Source organism: Erinaceus europaeus, chromosome 1 (genome assembly GCF_950295315.1).
Source record: "Erinaceus europaeus chromosome 1, mEriEur2.1, whole genome shotgun sequence".
Lineage (NCBI taxonomy): Eukaryota > Metazoa > Chordata > Mammalia > Eulipotyphla > Erinaceidae > Erinaceus > Erinaceus europaeus.
The window spans coordinates 120336606-120354255 of NC_080162.1; the positions used below are offsets into that span (position 1 = coordinate 120336606).

General features: G+C 42.4%; 1 protein-coding gene and 1 pseudogene across 3 annotated transcripts in view; one reads left to right on the forward strand and one right to left on the reverse strand.

Moving 5' to 3' along the window:
* Positions 1-17650, reverse strand: part of ZHX2 (zinc fingers and homeoboxes 2) — a 194481-nt gene that overhangs the window by 14951 nt on the left and 161880 nt on the right. The gene's annotated exons all lie outside the window — the stretch shown is intronic.
* LOC103111519 (endothelial differentiation-related factor 1-like) lies at positions 12062-13741 on the forward strand (annotated as a pseudogene).

Sequence of the window (17650 nt, forward strand, 5' to 3'; positions counted from 1 at the left end):
GGTAGCAGACATCAATCTTTTTATTGTGGCTTTTTTCTATGACTATTCCATTTGGAAAAATTTCCTGTCTAGCTGAAACATGTTGTTCTATGTTTTCATAGAATATTTAGCTTTATAGTTTATATTTAGCTCATTTTGATTTGAATCACTCTTGGGTTAAGCTATAAGACACAACTCCAACAACTTTTCTTGAAAGTTATCAGTTATCTCAAGAGCTGATACTGTCTTTTCACTGTTCATTAATTTCTGAAACCACCTCTGTTGTGCACTAAATTTTTGTGTATTTGAGAGTTGTTTCTGGGCTATTTCCTGGTTCTTGCCTAGCTACTAAACTCAATTCCTTCCTTCCTTTTCTTGTAGATTAGCACATGCTTTAATATTTGGTAGAGTATATTCCTCCGTATCACTCTTCCTTTACATTTTTATTTTTATTTTATTATTATTTTTTAAGGTTTAATACCTTTATTTATTGGATAGATGCAGCCAGAAATCAAGGGGGTAGGGAGAAATAGGAGAAAGAGAGACACCTGTAGCACTGCTTCACCACTTGCAAAGCTTTCCCCCTGCAGATGGGGGCTGGGGGCTTGAACCCGGGTCCTTGTGCACTGTAACACATGTGCTCAACCAGGTGCACCACCACCCAGGCCCCCTTCTTTTACATTTTTAAAAGTTCTGGATTACTTTGATCACTTATTCATAAAAGTTAATTCTCAGAAATCAATGTTCTCTGCCAAATGAATTCTATTAGAATGTTTATTGAAATTGCATTAAAATATTAATTTGGGACTATGGGAACAATTTTTCTTATTAGGAGGTAGAATAAGATAAATAATTCCAAACGGAGAGGCTAATGAGCTAGTTCATTTAATCACCTGACATGTGGGCTGGCGGAGAAGTTGCTCTTTCACGGCTAATTGAGGAGGGAAAAATGTTTTGAAATAAGAATAGCTGATGTCAAAAAGAAAAAAAGAATATCTGATGTCAGAGAGAGAAGAATGAATGACATATTACCCCCTACTCTTCCCATTGCCCTGGGTTTGAATCCTGTAAAGAGTGGACTTTACAGCACAGAAATGAAGGAATTATCATCATAACCAACTCTATGGGGTGCTGGGCCCAGACCCATCTGTCCAGGAATCCAGGTGACAAACCTCAACAGCACAGGGAAAGAAGCATCATCTCCTTGTGAGCCCAGAAACTGGTCACTTGAAGGCTATCACACTGGCATTTTGTGCCAGGAAACATTTTCAGCAGTGAGTGGGGGGGGGGTCTTTCTGGGACACTGGTAGGGACAAGGATATGGGCAGAGAAGAGCAAGGAAGAACCATGTTCTGTGCTGACCATGCCAGGATTGATGTCTAAATCAACAATGAACAAACTTTTGATCTTGTTCCGCAAACATGCATCACACCCTCCAGAATACTGTTTCTTCATGGAAGTGTCCACTATTGCCCTCCAGAGCCCAAAGCAGCTTAGCATCACGTCACACAGTTAACCCATTAGCAACTCTGTGGACCCAGTTTTCAAAATAAGCCTACTACCAGCCCCTTTCTCACCACTTCCACCCTTCTCTTGTGTAAGCTACACAAATCTAAGGTACTTTTCCATAGGTCTACTCCTTCCTTCCTCTCAGAGGAGTATTTACAGATAGGAGCTAGTTCTTGCAACCTTTCTGCATGAGGCTTCCACTCTTTGCTTCTCGTCATGGTGAATACCAGGTCAGGTGATAGCTGGTAAGCCTTGGGATGTTCTGGCCCATGTTCTGGCTTTTCCCCTGCCCTTCACACCCTGGAAGCTGGAACAGGTGTATTGCCCCACTACTGGGCCTCTAACAGTCTCACCACCACATTCTAGTCTTTCCTAACTACCATCATAACTTAAAATAATGGCTCCCCCAGTCATTTTCTATTTCCTCCTCTCACTTTGCTTTCTTCAGAGTGCTTTTCAATAGATAGCATCATCCTTATGTATTTTTGTGATTAAAGGAGGGACAGGAGCCAGTAGACAGCTCACTGGGTAGGGCAGGGCACACAAATGATGATTTGCAAGGATCTGGGTTTAAGCCCCTGGTCCCCATGTGGGAGCACCTGCACAGAGGAAGCTTCACAAGCAATGGAGCTATATTATAGTGTTTCCCCTTCTCTGTTTATCTCTCTCTGTCCTTCACCTATTATTATCATTATTGTTTTAAATTTAATTTATTATTTTTTTATTGGGAAGTTAAAGGCTTACAGTAAAGTTGTGGGCACATTCATCTCACCATGGTAGATGTCTACAAAACACTCTCACTCCAAAATTAAGTCCATAATTATATACCAGGACCTGAAAGCATCTCCTCCTCCACCTTCTCCCTGTCCTCCTTCCCCAGAATCCTTTTAGTACAATGCATCAAACCAATTCAAGTTTTACTTTATGTCCCCCCTTCTGTTCTTCTTTTTAAAATTTCTTTCTTGGGGAATTAATGTTTTACATTCAACAGTAAATACAATAGTTTGTACATGCATAACATTTCTCAGTTTTCCACATAACAATACAATCCCCACTAGGTCCTCTGTCATCCTTTTTGGATCTGTACTCCCCCCCCCCACCCACCCCAGAGTCTTTTACTTTGGTGCAATACACCATTTAATGATTTCTTATTAGTGATTTAATATTGATTTACAAAACTGTAAGATAACAGGGATATAGTTCCATATGATTTCTACCACCAGAGTTCTGTGTCCCCATTCCCTCTATTGGAAACTGCAGTAGTTCTCTCAAAGTCACTAATATGGGCTGATTCTATATCAATCAATCTATCTATCTATCTGCCTATTTGAATTTTTATCTTCAAGACAAGCTTTACTGCGCACTATAGTTCTAAATGTCAACTCCACAGCAGCAGAAACTTTTCACTCTGGTTTTTGCAGAGTCTAGCATAGTACCTAACCCACCATAGGCTCCCTACAAATATTGGCCAGCACTAGTTTCCACAATTGGTAGAGGCCAGGCTTGAACCTGGACCAAATGCCTAGAAACACAGACACACTATCCAGGTGAGCTATCTTGCTAGCCCAAGAAAGACACCTTTAAAGAGTTCTCTCTAGTCTCCAACTTTGTCCTTTTAAGTAAATGTTGAAGAATCTTCACTTTCCATCTGGAACTCTCTCTCATTCACTTTGGATTTCCTTCTTAGTGACAGGTAACACTGATAGAAAATTTAGAATAGTCCAAGAGTCAAGCATTTTAATTATGTGGAATATAGATAATTGATTCACATGAACTTGCAAAGACACACACACACACACACACACACACACATACACACATACACACACATACACACATACACACACATACACACACGCATACACACACATACACACACACATACACACACACACACACAAACTCAAAGAAAGAACTATGGTAGGGAAGGGGGGTGGGACAGGGCAGAACTTTGGTGGTGGGTACAGTATGGAACTATACCCCTGTAATCTTACAAGTTTGTAAATTACTATTAAATCTCAATAAATAAATAAATAAATAAATAAATCCTATGAGGACTAGAGAGGTTCAGGAGCTTGGTCAAGGTCACATAGCCAAGAATGACAGAGTTGAGATACACACAGGATATCCCACATGGGGGCACATTGCTTGGGAATCTTGCTAAATCAGCAAGTCTGCATTTCTACCAAGTTCCAGATGAGGAAGTTGCTGCAAAAGTGGACCATGCATGGACCAACGTAGCACTATAAACCTCTCCCAACGTAGCACTATAAACCTCAGGTAAGCACTTGCCCACTGCTATCTCCTTATTCTCCCTCCTCCCACTCTCATCTCCAGAGACAGGGTGGTAGCGTTTCCTGACCTTCCCCTGCAAGTGGCCTGTGGTCCTCAGGGGAAAAAGAAAATAGGTCAAAACTTTAGACCAGTCTCTGGAAATTTTTCTCAAAGGGACTGACATTCTGTCAGATAGGAGAAATGTCTGAGCTCTTGACTTCCTTAGGGAAGGTTTGGGGGAGGTGAAATCATTCTGCAGAGGCCCCCTGTGTCTGGGGAATCTGGCTGAAGGCATTCAGTGAAGGCCAAGTCAAGAAGCCTAGACTGGATGTACAAATGTGCCTATCTCCCAAGGAATTATACCTTTAGGCTTTGGAGAGGACGCCACTTCTCATTTCAGAGCCTTTCACTGTGGCTGTTGGAGAAAATAACAGGATGTCTCGTGGAGTTTTCAAAGGAAGCATCTTGTCAAAACATCAAAGCCAAAAGGATGCTTTTAGCTTTGCCAGGTCTTTTGACAGAGCTCTTAACAGATTTTGCCTTAGTTCATCAAGGGGGAGAGAGAGAGAGAGAGAGAGAGAGAGAGAGATATCAACTATTCTTTTATGTTTAAAGTCACATTCTTATCACACCACTTCTCCTTGCTCACCCCTCAAAGGAATTCTGATGAGTCAGTATGTTGTGGCAGTGGTGGCTGGTGTGGGGAAGATAGGGAATAGGGTTCAGGGGTCCTGGGTTTTGCTCTAAGCTCAGTTACCCAGTTCTCTCATCTGTTTCTACCATCATATCCACCCCCCCATTCATTAAATAGGAATTGTTTTTTTCCAAGATCACTGGTGACTAAAAGTTAACTCCAAAGTTTTCTGATTTTTCCCCATTCTACCTTGAATCAGATATGAATTCTGAGGGTGTGTTTACAATGCGGCTTTCAAATCATCAGACACCATTTGGGGTGCTCTGCAAAAATATGCACTCCTGAGCCTTCATTCAGACTCATTAAACCCATGCCCATCTAGGGACAAGCAGCCACATGACAGAGGAGCAGCCATGTTTGGTGGCATGAAGACCTGACCTGGCCTCTACTAATTCAGGGGTGACTGGGCCAAGGTCACATCTACCATTAAGACAAGAAATATTCCCATCTGCTTTAATTTTTTTATTTTAATAAGGGAGACACAGAAAGATAGAGAAACCCCAGAATACTCTGTCTTATGGTGGTATGGGGAAATTGAAGCTGGGACTTAGGAGCCTTAGGCATGAAAGTCTCTTTGCATGACCATTATGCTATCTCCCTCATCTTCCTATGGTTTTATCAATATTTTCTATTTTATAAATAAATCAAATAAATAAATAAATAAAGCTGTGTCTGTATTTAATTTTGATTGTCCATTTGCTCAAATAGACCAGTTTTGCTGATCTAGGTAATTGGAGGCAGGGTGATGAAGCAGTAAGATGCCATGTACTTTTTTTTTTTTTAAGTTTCTTTAAATAAATTTTTATTATCTTTATTTATTGGATAGAGATAGCCAGAAACCAAGAGGGTAGGGAGAGATAGAGAGGGAGAGAGAAAGAGAGACACCTGTAGCCTTGCTTTACCACTTGCAAAGCTTTGCCCCTGTAGGTGGGGACCAGGGGCACCACCAGCAGCCCCCACACCCCCCACTCATGTATAGCTTATTAGTCCCACAATGCCAACATATGGTGATAGTCTTCACTTTATAGATGGGGAAACCTAAGCTGAGAGGATAAATTTATAGGGGGCTGGTGGTGGTGCACCTGGTTGAGTGCATATGTTACGATGCACTGGATATTCTTCCCATTTTGTTGCCTGTGTTACTTTTGTCATTATTATTATTGTCATTGCTGTTGTTGTTTCATAAGACAGAAATTGAGAGAGGAGGGGAGACAGGGGGAGAGAAAGATAGACACCTGCAGACCTGTTTTACCACTTGTGAAGTTACCCCCTTGCAGGTGGGGAGTAAGGGGCTGGAACTGGGATCCTTAGGCTGGTCCTTGCACTTCGCACCATGTGTGCTTAACCAGCTGTGCTACCACTTGACCTTAAGAACTGTACTTTTTAAAGGAATGTTCTTTTAAAAAATATTTATTTATTTGATTGGATAGTCAGAAATTAAGAGGAGAAGGGGAGAAAGGGAGGGAGGGAGAGATACTTGCAACACTGCTTCACCACTAACAAAGCTTCTCCCCTGCCCCCTGTAAGTGAGGATTGGTATTCTGAACATAGGTCCTTGGAGTAAGGTTTTAATCAAATTGTAATGTCTTTTCCACTTACTACTCTGAGAAAATTCCTTGTTAGGCATAAGAAAGCTGGTCTGGTCTCTAGCCAAAAATGTTGCAAGAGTTGTCAGAGGATAAAGTGAACTTTGTGGCTGTGGTTATTATTTTTAAGAGTACTTACTTATGGATTTATCTATTTTAGAGAGTCACAGAGAGGCAGAGGGAGACCATAGCACCAAAACTGATTCCAGTACTGTGGGGGTCGCGCTTCAGTATGGGTCATGCATGTGGCAAAGCAGTGCACTATACAAGCAACCTATTTTGTTGACTTCACCGTGGCTGCTTTATGTGGCCTATGACATTAGTGTTACCATGCAGTCAGGGACACAGGGCTATGAGATGAGGCTGGATGCCCTACTGACAGTGGGCATAAGTGGTGAGTTGAGACAGGAAGTTAGTATTTGGGGCAAACAATGCCAGCTATGGCTGAGAAGGCAGTTCTATCTTAGATCCAAATGAGCCCAGAATCTACTCACTTACTCAGAAACACTGAAGTACAAAGCTTGGAAACTTTAAGCTTTCAACAGGTGAAGACTTAAGACTTCACCTTTGGGAGTCAAACGGTAGCTCAGCACATGGCGCAAAAGCGTAAGGACTGGCGGAAGGATCCTGTTTCGAGCCCCCCGGCTCCTCACCTGCAAGGGAGTTGCTTCAGAGGCAGTGAAGCAGGTCTGCAGGTGTCTTTCTCTCCCCCTATCAGTCTTCCCCTCCTCTCTCCATTTCTCTCTGTCCTATCCAACAACAATATCAGTAACAACAATAAGAACTACAATAATAAAATAACAAGGGCAACAAAAGGGAATAAATAAATAAATATTAAAAAAAGAAAAAAAAAGACTTCACCTTTAGCTGATCAGCTTCTTCATCTGGTGTGTGTGTGTGTGTGTGTGTGTGTGTGTGTGTGTGTGTGTGCTATCACCTGGGCTTCCTTTTCAAAGAGAGAAAGACAGAGAAGGAAAAACACCACAGCACAGAAGTTTCTCCCAGTGCTGTGAAGGCAGGAGCTTGACCTTGTGTCATGTGTACAGTAACATAGGTGCCTTTCCAGGTGGGTTGTATTGCTGACCTCTCTGTCATTCTTACTATTAATGTCCAACTGTTTGGTGGAAGTGGGTGTAGGCTGAATCCTGCCACTGTTACTTACTAACAGAGGAATCCAACTTTATCTATAGCCAGGATGCCACCCCAGAGATCCCCAAATCACACGGACCCTGGAGATACCAAACTAATTCACCACTGCCAGCTTCAGTTCTTGTAACTATTAAATGGGTGAGTTGTCCCTTGTGTGACTGAACTGAATGAGAAACTTGAAACCTGGCAAGTTCTGATTCCCTACAATGTGGTTTATGTTAGGAGACTGATGAGGTGTGTTGAAAAGTTACATTCAGACTCATCCTTCTGCCCTTCCCCCTTCCCTGCCATTTCACCTCACAGCTGCCAACCCCCCAAACTTACTGTACTCACATATCTCACCTGAGTCATGCTCTTCTGAGGTTCCCTAACTCATCTTTTATTCATGCCCATAGAATTTTCTATGACAACTCTATGACATATTTTTAATTCCCTCAACTGTGTCTCCTTCTTTTAGCAGAAAGTTTGGCCTTATGTTCTCTGAGATCAAGGTCACCTTTCTTCCCCTCTCCATACTTATCACTTTTCTCCCTGATTTTAGTTCCCTCCTACAGACTCCAGCCCAGGATGCACAGATTCATTGAACTCCTCCCCTGGCTCACCTTCTGTCTGACTTGGTGGCACACACCACAGGCTGCCATTTCCTTGTAAAAATAAACAAAGCAAACATGAAAAGCAGCACCACTTTCCCCTAGACTTCTTGATTCCTCTGTCACCTATACGTTATCACGCAAACTCTTGCTTTTCATGGCAGAGATGAAGGGCTCTAGTGCCTAAGTGAGAGCAACCTGACATTCAGGTCCAGTTCTTTCATTCAACACTGTGTGAGATTTGACCTGTGACATCAATATTATGAAGCCTCGGCCTTTCTATTTGTTATATAAGGAGGAGAATGGGATCCATGTCAAAGGGTATCCAGTGAGCTAATCTGAATGCAGTGTTTGGCTCTGGGCCCTAAACATAACAGGCGCTGAGCTCACCACACAGGGTACCTGTTGTAAAAACTGTGTAACTATCTAATGTCTCAAAAGGAAGTCTGATATACCTGCTGTTCACCCCTTTCATTACTGTACTGCCTGTCCCTCACCTCTGTGTACCTGCTCTCTCTAATCTCATAGGCTCTATTCTCCCTGTTTGGTGATACACATGGCACTGATTTCATCTGACAATCTCCCTCAAATTGCCTCCTTTTGCCTTCTCTGGGTGGAGTTCCCAGTTGTTCTCCTGCAGTTCCACCTTTGCTTCCTTTCCCATTATTCTGCTTGTGCTGGTCTTGCCTCTCTCTCATCCTGCTGTCCCCCCCATCCACCTTGCTCATCTCACTCATCCTGAAGGCCTCGCTCATCCTTGTAGACAGGAATCTACCAAGACATTCTTTTTTTTAATTTAATTTTTTTATTGTCTCCAGGGTTATCACTGGAGTTTGGTGCCAGTACTGCAAATCCACTGCTCATGGAAGCCATGTTATCCATTTTTTATTGGGTAGGATAGAGAGAAATTGAGAGAGGAGGGGGAAGAGACAGAGAGACATCTGCTTCACCTCCTGTGAAGCTTTCCCCCTGTAGGTGGGGAGCAGGAGCTCAAACTGGATTCTTGCTCAGGTCCTTGCACTTTGTATTATGTCACTTAACCCCCCAACCCCCACCACCCCAAGACAGCTTTTTCAGCACCAATTGCTCTTTCTAGCACCAACTGCACACACATTCTGTTGTGGTGGGAAGTGAGGGTGGGAGGCTTGACCTGTAACTGGACAGAGGATGGAGTGGGTACTCTCCTCTAAAAGTACATTAAAAAAAAATATGAAGCTTAAGACTGGCCAGATTTCTTACCTGAGAAGGTGCCTGTTTTGCCATGTATGCAACCTGCATTTGAGCCAGTCCTCTACTGCACTGTACTGTGGTGTCTTTCCCTCTCTCCCTGCCTTTTTTGTCTTTTGCTTTCTACCTGTAAAAGTTGACCCAGGGGCAGGGGTAAACAGTATAATGGTTATGCAAAGAGAATCTCATGTCTGAGATTCCAATGTCCTAGGTTCAATCCCCTATACCACCATAAGCCGTAGCTGAGCAGGGATCTGGTAAAAAAAAAAAAAAAAAGTTAACCCAGATCAATGAAGCTCTGGCAGTGACAAAAATACTCCATTAAAACATCAAGCTGATTCATGAAAACTAAGGACAATAATATGTGAATAAAAATAAATGGATGATCCATTCTCACTTAGTTGGATGACAGATTCTATACAGATATTCCTACCTTGAAGTACAACTGAAGGTGAAATTTGGTAGAGGCTGAACTGGATGAGTTTAGATGCTTTTCTAAGTAAATATTCTGTGCATCTATGATTATTGCCATCAGGTTTATGCACACATCACCAGCCTCACAAACCTGATTATTCAATAAAGCTCCTCATCTCAAATAAAGTACCACTATCTACTCAGTTATTCAGGTGAGGATTCTCCACTCTTCCCCACACTATAGTTTATCATGCAGAGGACCTCTCATCTTTGCTTCTGTAATGCCTCCGAATTCTTCATTCCTCTGCTCTGAGTGCTCCTCATGGGTTCTTTTGACAGCTGCAATAACTCCTTCTATTTTAGCCTGGCCCCTGGGCTTCCCCTGTCTGTGGCAGGTCTGTTCACAGCCTTCCCCTTCTCTCCTGGGAGGTTACAACAGTCAGGTAATTCTAGACAACCCCTATTCATTGTTGGCCCACTACTTCTTTTAGCAAAAATGACGTGACTTTATCCTGACCACTCAGAGGCTCATGGGCTAGGAAGACAGCATAATGCTTATGCAAAAGGACGCTTACAGGTAAGGCTCTAAAGTTTAATCCTCAGCACCAACATAAACCCAGAGCTCTGGTCTCAGTCTCTCAGTCTCTCTCTCTGTATCTCTCCCATTAAAAAAAAAAAAGAATTGGAGCAGAACCCAAGTGGAGCAGTAAGATCCAGTGAGGTTCTACTCTGGGGCTTTTGCTGGATCCACAAAGACAAAAAAATGTCCACCATTTCTGGTGTAGTTGATGAAGGGCCTGGATGTATTCTCTGATGTTCTAGTTGACTATCTGATGCCTGGCTGCTGAGTTGAGAGATGCAGAGTGAGTTTTGATAACCCACTACTGAATGCTCTGTGCCTGAAGTCCAACCCAGTATGGATTCCTTCCTTATGTCATTTTTCTTAAGCTAGTTTGATGCCATTTTATGTCACCTGAAAACATCCTGGCCGACAGAGTTTCAGCCAACCTCTTCACTGCTCCCCTTTATTTCAAAAACAGCAATTCTCAGCTGTTTTCTCCTCACAATAGAAAAGCTAGATGACACAGCCATTGCAACATTCTCTCCAGGTGACCTGCATATATATATGTATTTGGGAGAACGCTGGTTATATGATTCTGTAACATTCCTTCTCTTAAAGAATCTCAGAATGCAAACAGAAGTGCCAATCTTATAGGAATAACTTTGAGTCCTTGTTGGGCAAGAAAAACAAGTCATTCACAAACTTCAATCCTTTTTATTTTTAGAAACAGACTTCTTGCTGCTACATGCCTCAGAGCTGATGCCATGGCAAACATCATGTTTCTAAACATGGATCTGACTGTATCATCCTTGTGTTTACAACCTCCCTTAGTGCTCTGGAGTTAGCTCTGAGAGGTGTTTCTCACCACTGACTTCCATCTCCATGCCCTGCTCTTATCCTCAAACATTCCAGGTATTTTATAAAGGAAACACAACAGAAAACCTCCTTCCTCTCTGTCTCTCTTTTATTTTTTATTTACTTATTTTAATTTATTGCTGGGTAGAGACAGGAAGAAATTGAAGGTAGGAGGAGATAGAGATGGAGAGAGACAGAGAGTCGCCTGTAGCCCTAGTTCACCAAATGTGAAACTTTTCCCTGCACCTGGGTCCTTGCGCACTGTAGTGTGAGTGCTTAACCAGGTGTGCCACTGCCCAGCCCCCTTCTCATTCTTTTATTTTCTACTTTCTCTCTTTTTGTTGTTGTTGTTGGAACTTCACCTTTCCGGGCTACCTTTTTTAGATAGAGAGAGGGAAAGACACCATAGCAGTGAATCTTCTCCCAGGTTAGGGGAAGGGGGTGACTATTTCAAACATGAATTGCATGTATGACAAAGCAGTCATTTTTTTCCAGGAGAGTTATTTTGCTATTCCCTAGAAGACCCATTTTTTAGATATAAAAATATGGAATTTGGACAAGAGAGTATACCTTATACATATGCTTGTCCATCCACCCAGCCATCTATCCTTAAGTGTCTGCTATGTCCATAGGTTTAGAGTTTCAGGAAATAACACATAAGGTGATTGCTTGAAAGGTGTCTATGATCTATTAGGGAGAAAGAGAAAATAAATATAAAACAAAGAATTTAGAGTGCTCTGCAGAGAATTTTAGGAAAATGATGTAATGGGGACTAAAGAACTACTTTCAAAGAAATAATCTGTAAATGTCCCATTTGAGGAAAGGGTGTCTAAATTGAGATCTACACAACAGAAAAGAGTAACATTTGTATAACAATGAATATCAAGGAAAGCAGAGGAGACTTGTGGATTATTTGTGCTAGTCTATGCTCACTGGCAAGCAATTTTCAAATCATATTTCCATGCTTAGGACAATCCAAGAACAGATGAACATGAACCAGCAAATGCTCAATGAAAAGTCATGATGTTTAAGATGAAGCAGTAGCAGCTCAACCATGACATATTAAAAAGCAGGAAGAGGGAGTCAGGCGGTAGCGCAGTGGGTTAAAAAGCAGAAAGAGTGTGGCAAAGGAGAGGCTAACTTGATCTGGTGATAGGCTTGAGGGAGCTCATGACTCTAGGTCTGTGCCAAGATTGCCAGGATACTGTCTTTTTGTGTGTTTACCTGGGTTTCAAATTACACATACATTGCATTGTAACTTCTCCACTTCCCCACCCCCTTTTAAAATTTTTTATTATCTTTGTTTATTTATTGGATAGAAATAACCATAAATTGAGGGGAAGAGGGAAACAGAGAGGGAGAGAGATAGAGAGACACCTGCAGCCCTGCTTCACCACTCATGAAGATTTCCTCCTGCAGATGGGGACTAGGGGCTTGAACACGGATCCTTATGCATTGTAACATGTGCACTCAACCAGGTGTGCCACCACCTGGCCCACAGCTCAACTAGGAGCAACACTACCTGGCTCATCTCCATTTTTTCTTTTTTATCTGAGTAACAGACATTTTTTTTTTTTTTAAAGCAAGTTGGTTAAGCTATATTTTGGCTCGAGCAGCTGCTGTGGAGCCACAGGAATGACTGCCCTGCCATGGCTGAAAGCGACAGGGACACAGTGATGGTGCTACACAAGAAGGGCCCCACAGCTGCTCGGGCCAAGTCCAAACAGGCCATCTTAGCAGCTCAGAGGCAAGGAGAAGAAGTGGAGACTTGTAAGAAATATGCCACTGCTTTGCAATATAACTAAAATAGCCCTACTATGTATAACATGGAGACCCCCAAATCTTCATCTGCACTATTCTAGCCTTTAGGTTCATGATTAGTCAACAATTTACTTGGCTTTATATGTTAATTCTCTTTTCAGCCACCAGGTTCCGATGCTACCATGATGCCAACTGGACTTCCCTGGACAGACAACTCCAACAATGTGTCCTAGAGCTCTGATTCCCCAGAGCTCTGCCCCACTAGGGAGAGAGAGCGACAGGCTGGGAGTATGGATAGACCTGCCAATGCCCATGTTCAGCAGGGAAGCAATTATAGAAGCCAGACCTTCCATCTTTTGCACCTCATAATGACCTTGGGCCCATACTCCCAGAGGGATAAAGAATAGGAAAGCTATCAGGAGATGGGATGTGATATGGAGTTCTGGTGGTGGGAATGGTGTGGAGTTGTACCCCTTTTATCCTATGGTTTTGTCAGTGTTTCCTTTTTATAAATAAAGATTAAAAACAAGAGAGAGAGAGAGAGAGAGAGAGAGAGAGGGAGGGAGAGAGAGAAAGAGAAGAGAGAGAGAGAAGAGAGAGAGAGAAAAAAAAAAAGAAATAGGCCACCAGTCAGAACAAACAGCATTTGATCACTAAGAACACAGCCATGCTGGACTGGGAGACTGAGAAACTGTGCCATGACTGGATGATCCTGGAGGTGGGCAAGGTGACCAGAAGGGCCAACAGAGCATGAGGCTGACACAGAAGGACTTGGTGACAAATATCAATGAAAAGCCACAGGTCATTGCAGACTATCAGAGTGGGTGGGCCATTCTCAATAACCAGGCTATCGGCAAAATCGAATGAGCTATTGGCCTCAAGCTCTGGGGGAAGGACATTGGGAAGCTGACTGAGAAGGGACCAAGGGCAAAATGAACACAAAGCCTCGAAATCAGTGTGTTCCAACTGGTGTTGTCTGACTGGTTGCCCTTGACCACCACCATAAGCATGGGTCTCTTCACCTGGCCAAGCCGAACATGGGGCATTAGCCCCACCTGGGGACCACTTCCCCACTTGTACTTGCTGTCAAACAAACAAAACTAAACCTTGAAGAAAATAAAAGGATGTATTACAAAGCAAAGTGGCTTCACTATTTTTATAGGTAAGTCCCGCTGTCATTATCTTCTCCAGGGCAAAGCATCGTTTTTCTGGGTAGAAAGAATAAAAGTGGCTATCATCAGGTATAGGCACATACACCCTGACCCCATAACCACAGAAAACCAGGGCTGGGATGAAGATGATGTATTTCTGGAAGTGGAATAAAATCTTGCAAAGACACAAAGAAAAAGAAATCAATCCTGGTTTTATACATCACATGCATAAAAAAATAAGGTGCTATCAAATGTTTAAGAATGGGTCTGCTCGGATTTACAATCCATCAAATTCTGCTATCAAAACATTCAGAGAGTGTGACATGCAGGCATTTATCATATTGACAATCCCCAGTGTAACCTTTTTATTTCTGCCCTTGTGGTGATTTGGGTATACTCCTCCCTGGAGTCAGGAGGGAAGAGAGATTTCTTTCTAGCCACAGGTGAGGGGGAAACAGGGCTTTCAGCAGTCACATAGATTCTGCTTGCCTGACTCACTCTTTTTTTTTTCTTTCTCATTTTTAATTAATTTATTTATAAAATGGAAACACTGGCAAGACCATAGCATAAGAGGGGTATAATTCCTACTATCAGAACTTCATATTCCATTCCCTCCCCTGACAGCTTCCCTATTCTTTAACCTTCTGGGAGTATGGACCCAGGATCATTATGGGATGCAGAAGGTGGAAGGTCTGGCTTCTCTAATTGCTTCCCCACTGAACATGGGCATTGACAGGTCTATCCATACTCCCAGTCTCTCTCTCTCTTTCCCGAGGGGATATTCTACCCTCAACTCTTCCTGCCAGCACTCCAGCCCATCCTTTGCATCTCTAAGATTATAGCCTTTTCCTTACATTTCTACCTTACAGAGACTTCCCTTGTAGCCAAAGTCTTGGGTAAAGGCTGAAGGTTTAGGTTTACTCTTGCTCTCTGACAGAATGTCCTCCACAAGACCGTTCACGCAAGCTAGTTAACTTCTAGATAAAACCACATAGATTTAAACCACAGTTGGGAATCCACTTACACATTTTATAAGCACATTCTTTTAACCAGAGCACTGCTCAGCTCTGGCTTATTATGGTGCCAGGTATAGGATCTGCGACCTCTGGTGTATCAAACATGAAAATCATTTGTGTGGGGGATTGGGAAGTGGTGCACTGGGTTAAGCACACATAGCATGAAGTGCAAGAACCAGCTAAGGATCCTAGTTTGAGCCCCCCAGCACCTATATACAGGGGGAGTTGTTTTTCAAGTGATGAATCAGGTCTGCAGGTGTCTATCTTCCTCTCCCTCTCTATCTTTCCCTCTTCTCTCAGTTTCTCTCTATCCTATCAAAGAAAAAACTGAAAAAATGACCACAGGAGCAGTGGAGTCATAGTGCAGGCATTGAACTCCAGTGATAACCCTGGAGGTAAAAAAAAAAAAAAAAAAAAGAAAAGAAAATGGGTTGTGTAAACTGCTATGCTATTTCCCCAGCCCAACTTCTGTATTTTCTTTTCTTTTTTTTTGCACGCAGTATAGTAAGGTGTACCCTCAAAGACATTCAGTTCAGAAACCATGGCTCCTGTAAACGTGTTGTTATATGGAAATTAGAACTTTAATGATAAGACTAATGTAAATATATTATCTAGCTGGACTCTGAGATGATTATAAGTGTATTTATTTTTATAGTGAAAGAAGAGAATTTGCTTACGGAGGAGGAGAAGGCCACACAATTATGGAAGCAAAGACTGGCATGATGTGTTCTGAAAATGGAAGAAGGAACCACAAGCCAAGGAATACAGGTGGCCATTGGAAGTAGAAAAATGGAAAGGAATGGATTCCCCAAAGCCTTCAGAAGAAACTGGCTCTGATAACACTCAGACTTTATTTAGTATTTAGCCCTGTGATTCTGACCTCTGGAACTTGTATGTCTGTGCTACTTTTTGTCACTGTGTTCTTAGGGATTTGTTAGAGCAACCTATAGGACACTAACACAGTGGGTGGGCCAAGCTGGGTTTTCAGCTCTCACTCCAAGCTACCTCTTAGTCAAGCTTCCCCTTCAGCTGGTCTTGGCAAAGTTGAGCTGTCCTCTCGGGAATGAGTAGTGAGTTGGAACCCCAGCCCTGCTGGGCTTTGATTCCTAACAAGATCTGCTGTCTTTGCTTTCCATAACATCTCTAGTTAGGATGTCCAGCTCTGCTCTACATGTTAAAATGGTAGGTTTTTAGAGAGATATGTCAACATACAAATCCACACACTAGCACAGCGTGCTCACTACCTACCCACTGCTGTGCTCTGTATCTGAATCATTATACTATCTAGGGGCTCCTACAATCACTTCCTGCCTGCTCCCTCAGTTTCCTGTTTGTGTCTCCCTCAGCCCTCAATTCACTAGTTCTCTAGGAAGATCTTCTTAAAATGTTTTAAAAAATATTTGTCTATTTATTTATTGGATAGAGGCAGAGAAAAATTAAGGAGGAAGGGAGAGAGAGAAGAGGGATACCAGCAGCACCACTTCACTGCTTGTGAAGCTTTCCCCCTACAGATGAGGACTAGGTGCTTGAACTTGGGTCCTTGTGCCTAAAAATATATTTTTAAAATTTTTAAAAAATTATCTTTATTTATTTATTGGATAGAGACAGCCAGAAATCAAGAGGGTGGGGAGAAATAGAAAGGGCCCTCCCTGTAATAGAGAGACACATGCAACCCTTCTTCACTACTCATGAAGCTTTCCCCCAGCAGGTGGGGACTGGGGGCTCGAATCTGGGTCCCTGCGCTTTGTAACATGTACACTCAACCAAGTGTGCCACCACTCCCTGCCTTAAAACATTTCTTAAAACTGAAGTAATAATGCATTCTGTAATTTTCAAATGTGCACTATTATACATCAACATCTGTATATACTACATATATAGCCACTGGAGGTCCAATATGCTCCTTCACCATATAGTTTATATTTTCCTCTTCATTCCTTACCCACTTCTATTCTGGCAACCACTGATTTGGCCTTGGATAAGTTCATTTTTGTTTTATTTAGCTCATTTGCTTTCTTTTTTTTTTTTTTTTTTTTTTTGCACAACTGCATATGAGTGAAATCATATGATGTTTACCTTTTTCTTACTGTCTTTACTTATTTCACTAAGTACAAGATCCTTTAGGTCCATTCAAGTTGTTGCAAATGGCAGGAACTCATCTTAATTTTTTTTAAAGCTGTTTTTTCTTTTCTTTTTTTTTTTTTTACCAGGAAGATCTTTTCAAGTTGAAAAGCCCATCTACTTAAATAACTTGATTGTCCAAACCATACCACACAGCAATTCCATCAAGATTTTGGGGGTAGGAGTGAGGCTTGAGGATGTGTGAAAGTTTCTCAGGTGAAAACAAGAGAACTGCATGGGGCACTCATGTCACAGTCAGTAAGGACTAGTTGCACCTCAAGTTTAAAGTTTGTACTTTGGGAAGAGAAAAGTCTTACCCTGAGCCTTTAGAGTAAACTGTCTTGAAGGTGGTCTATTACGTTTTACTTCTCCTCTGCCAGGGCGAGAGTGGCAGGGAGGATCAAATTAAAATGATGGTGCAAAACTACCTTCCTTCCTCCCTTCTCTTGCCTCTCCTTTTCCTCCCTCTGCCCCTTCCCTCCTTCCAGCTTTCAAAGATCCTGTAAGAGATGCATGTCCTGGGAGGGGCCTCTAAACAGTGACAGGTTTCTCTCTGGATCCAAGGTTAATGGAGCCAAAGTGTGAGCTTGAACCCCTCCAAAACAACTCGAGGTGCATGGCTGCCACATAGACAGCTCTGGACTCTGGGGCTGCAGGCATAGAGTTGCTTGCATGGGAATACCTGCAGCCAACTAGACAGCTTTGGTCAGGCAAGATGAAAGCTAATATTTCTGGACAGTTAAGGGCCACAGATTGCAAACC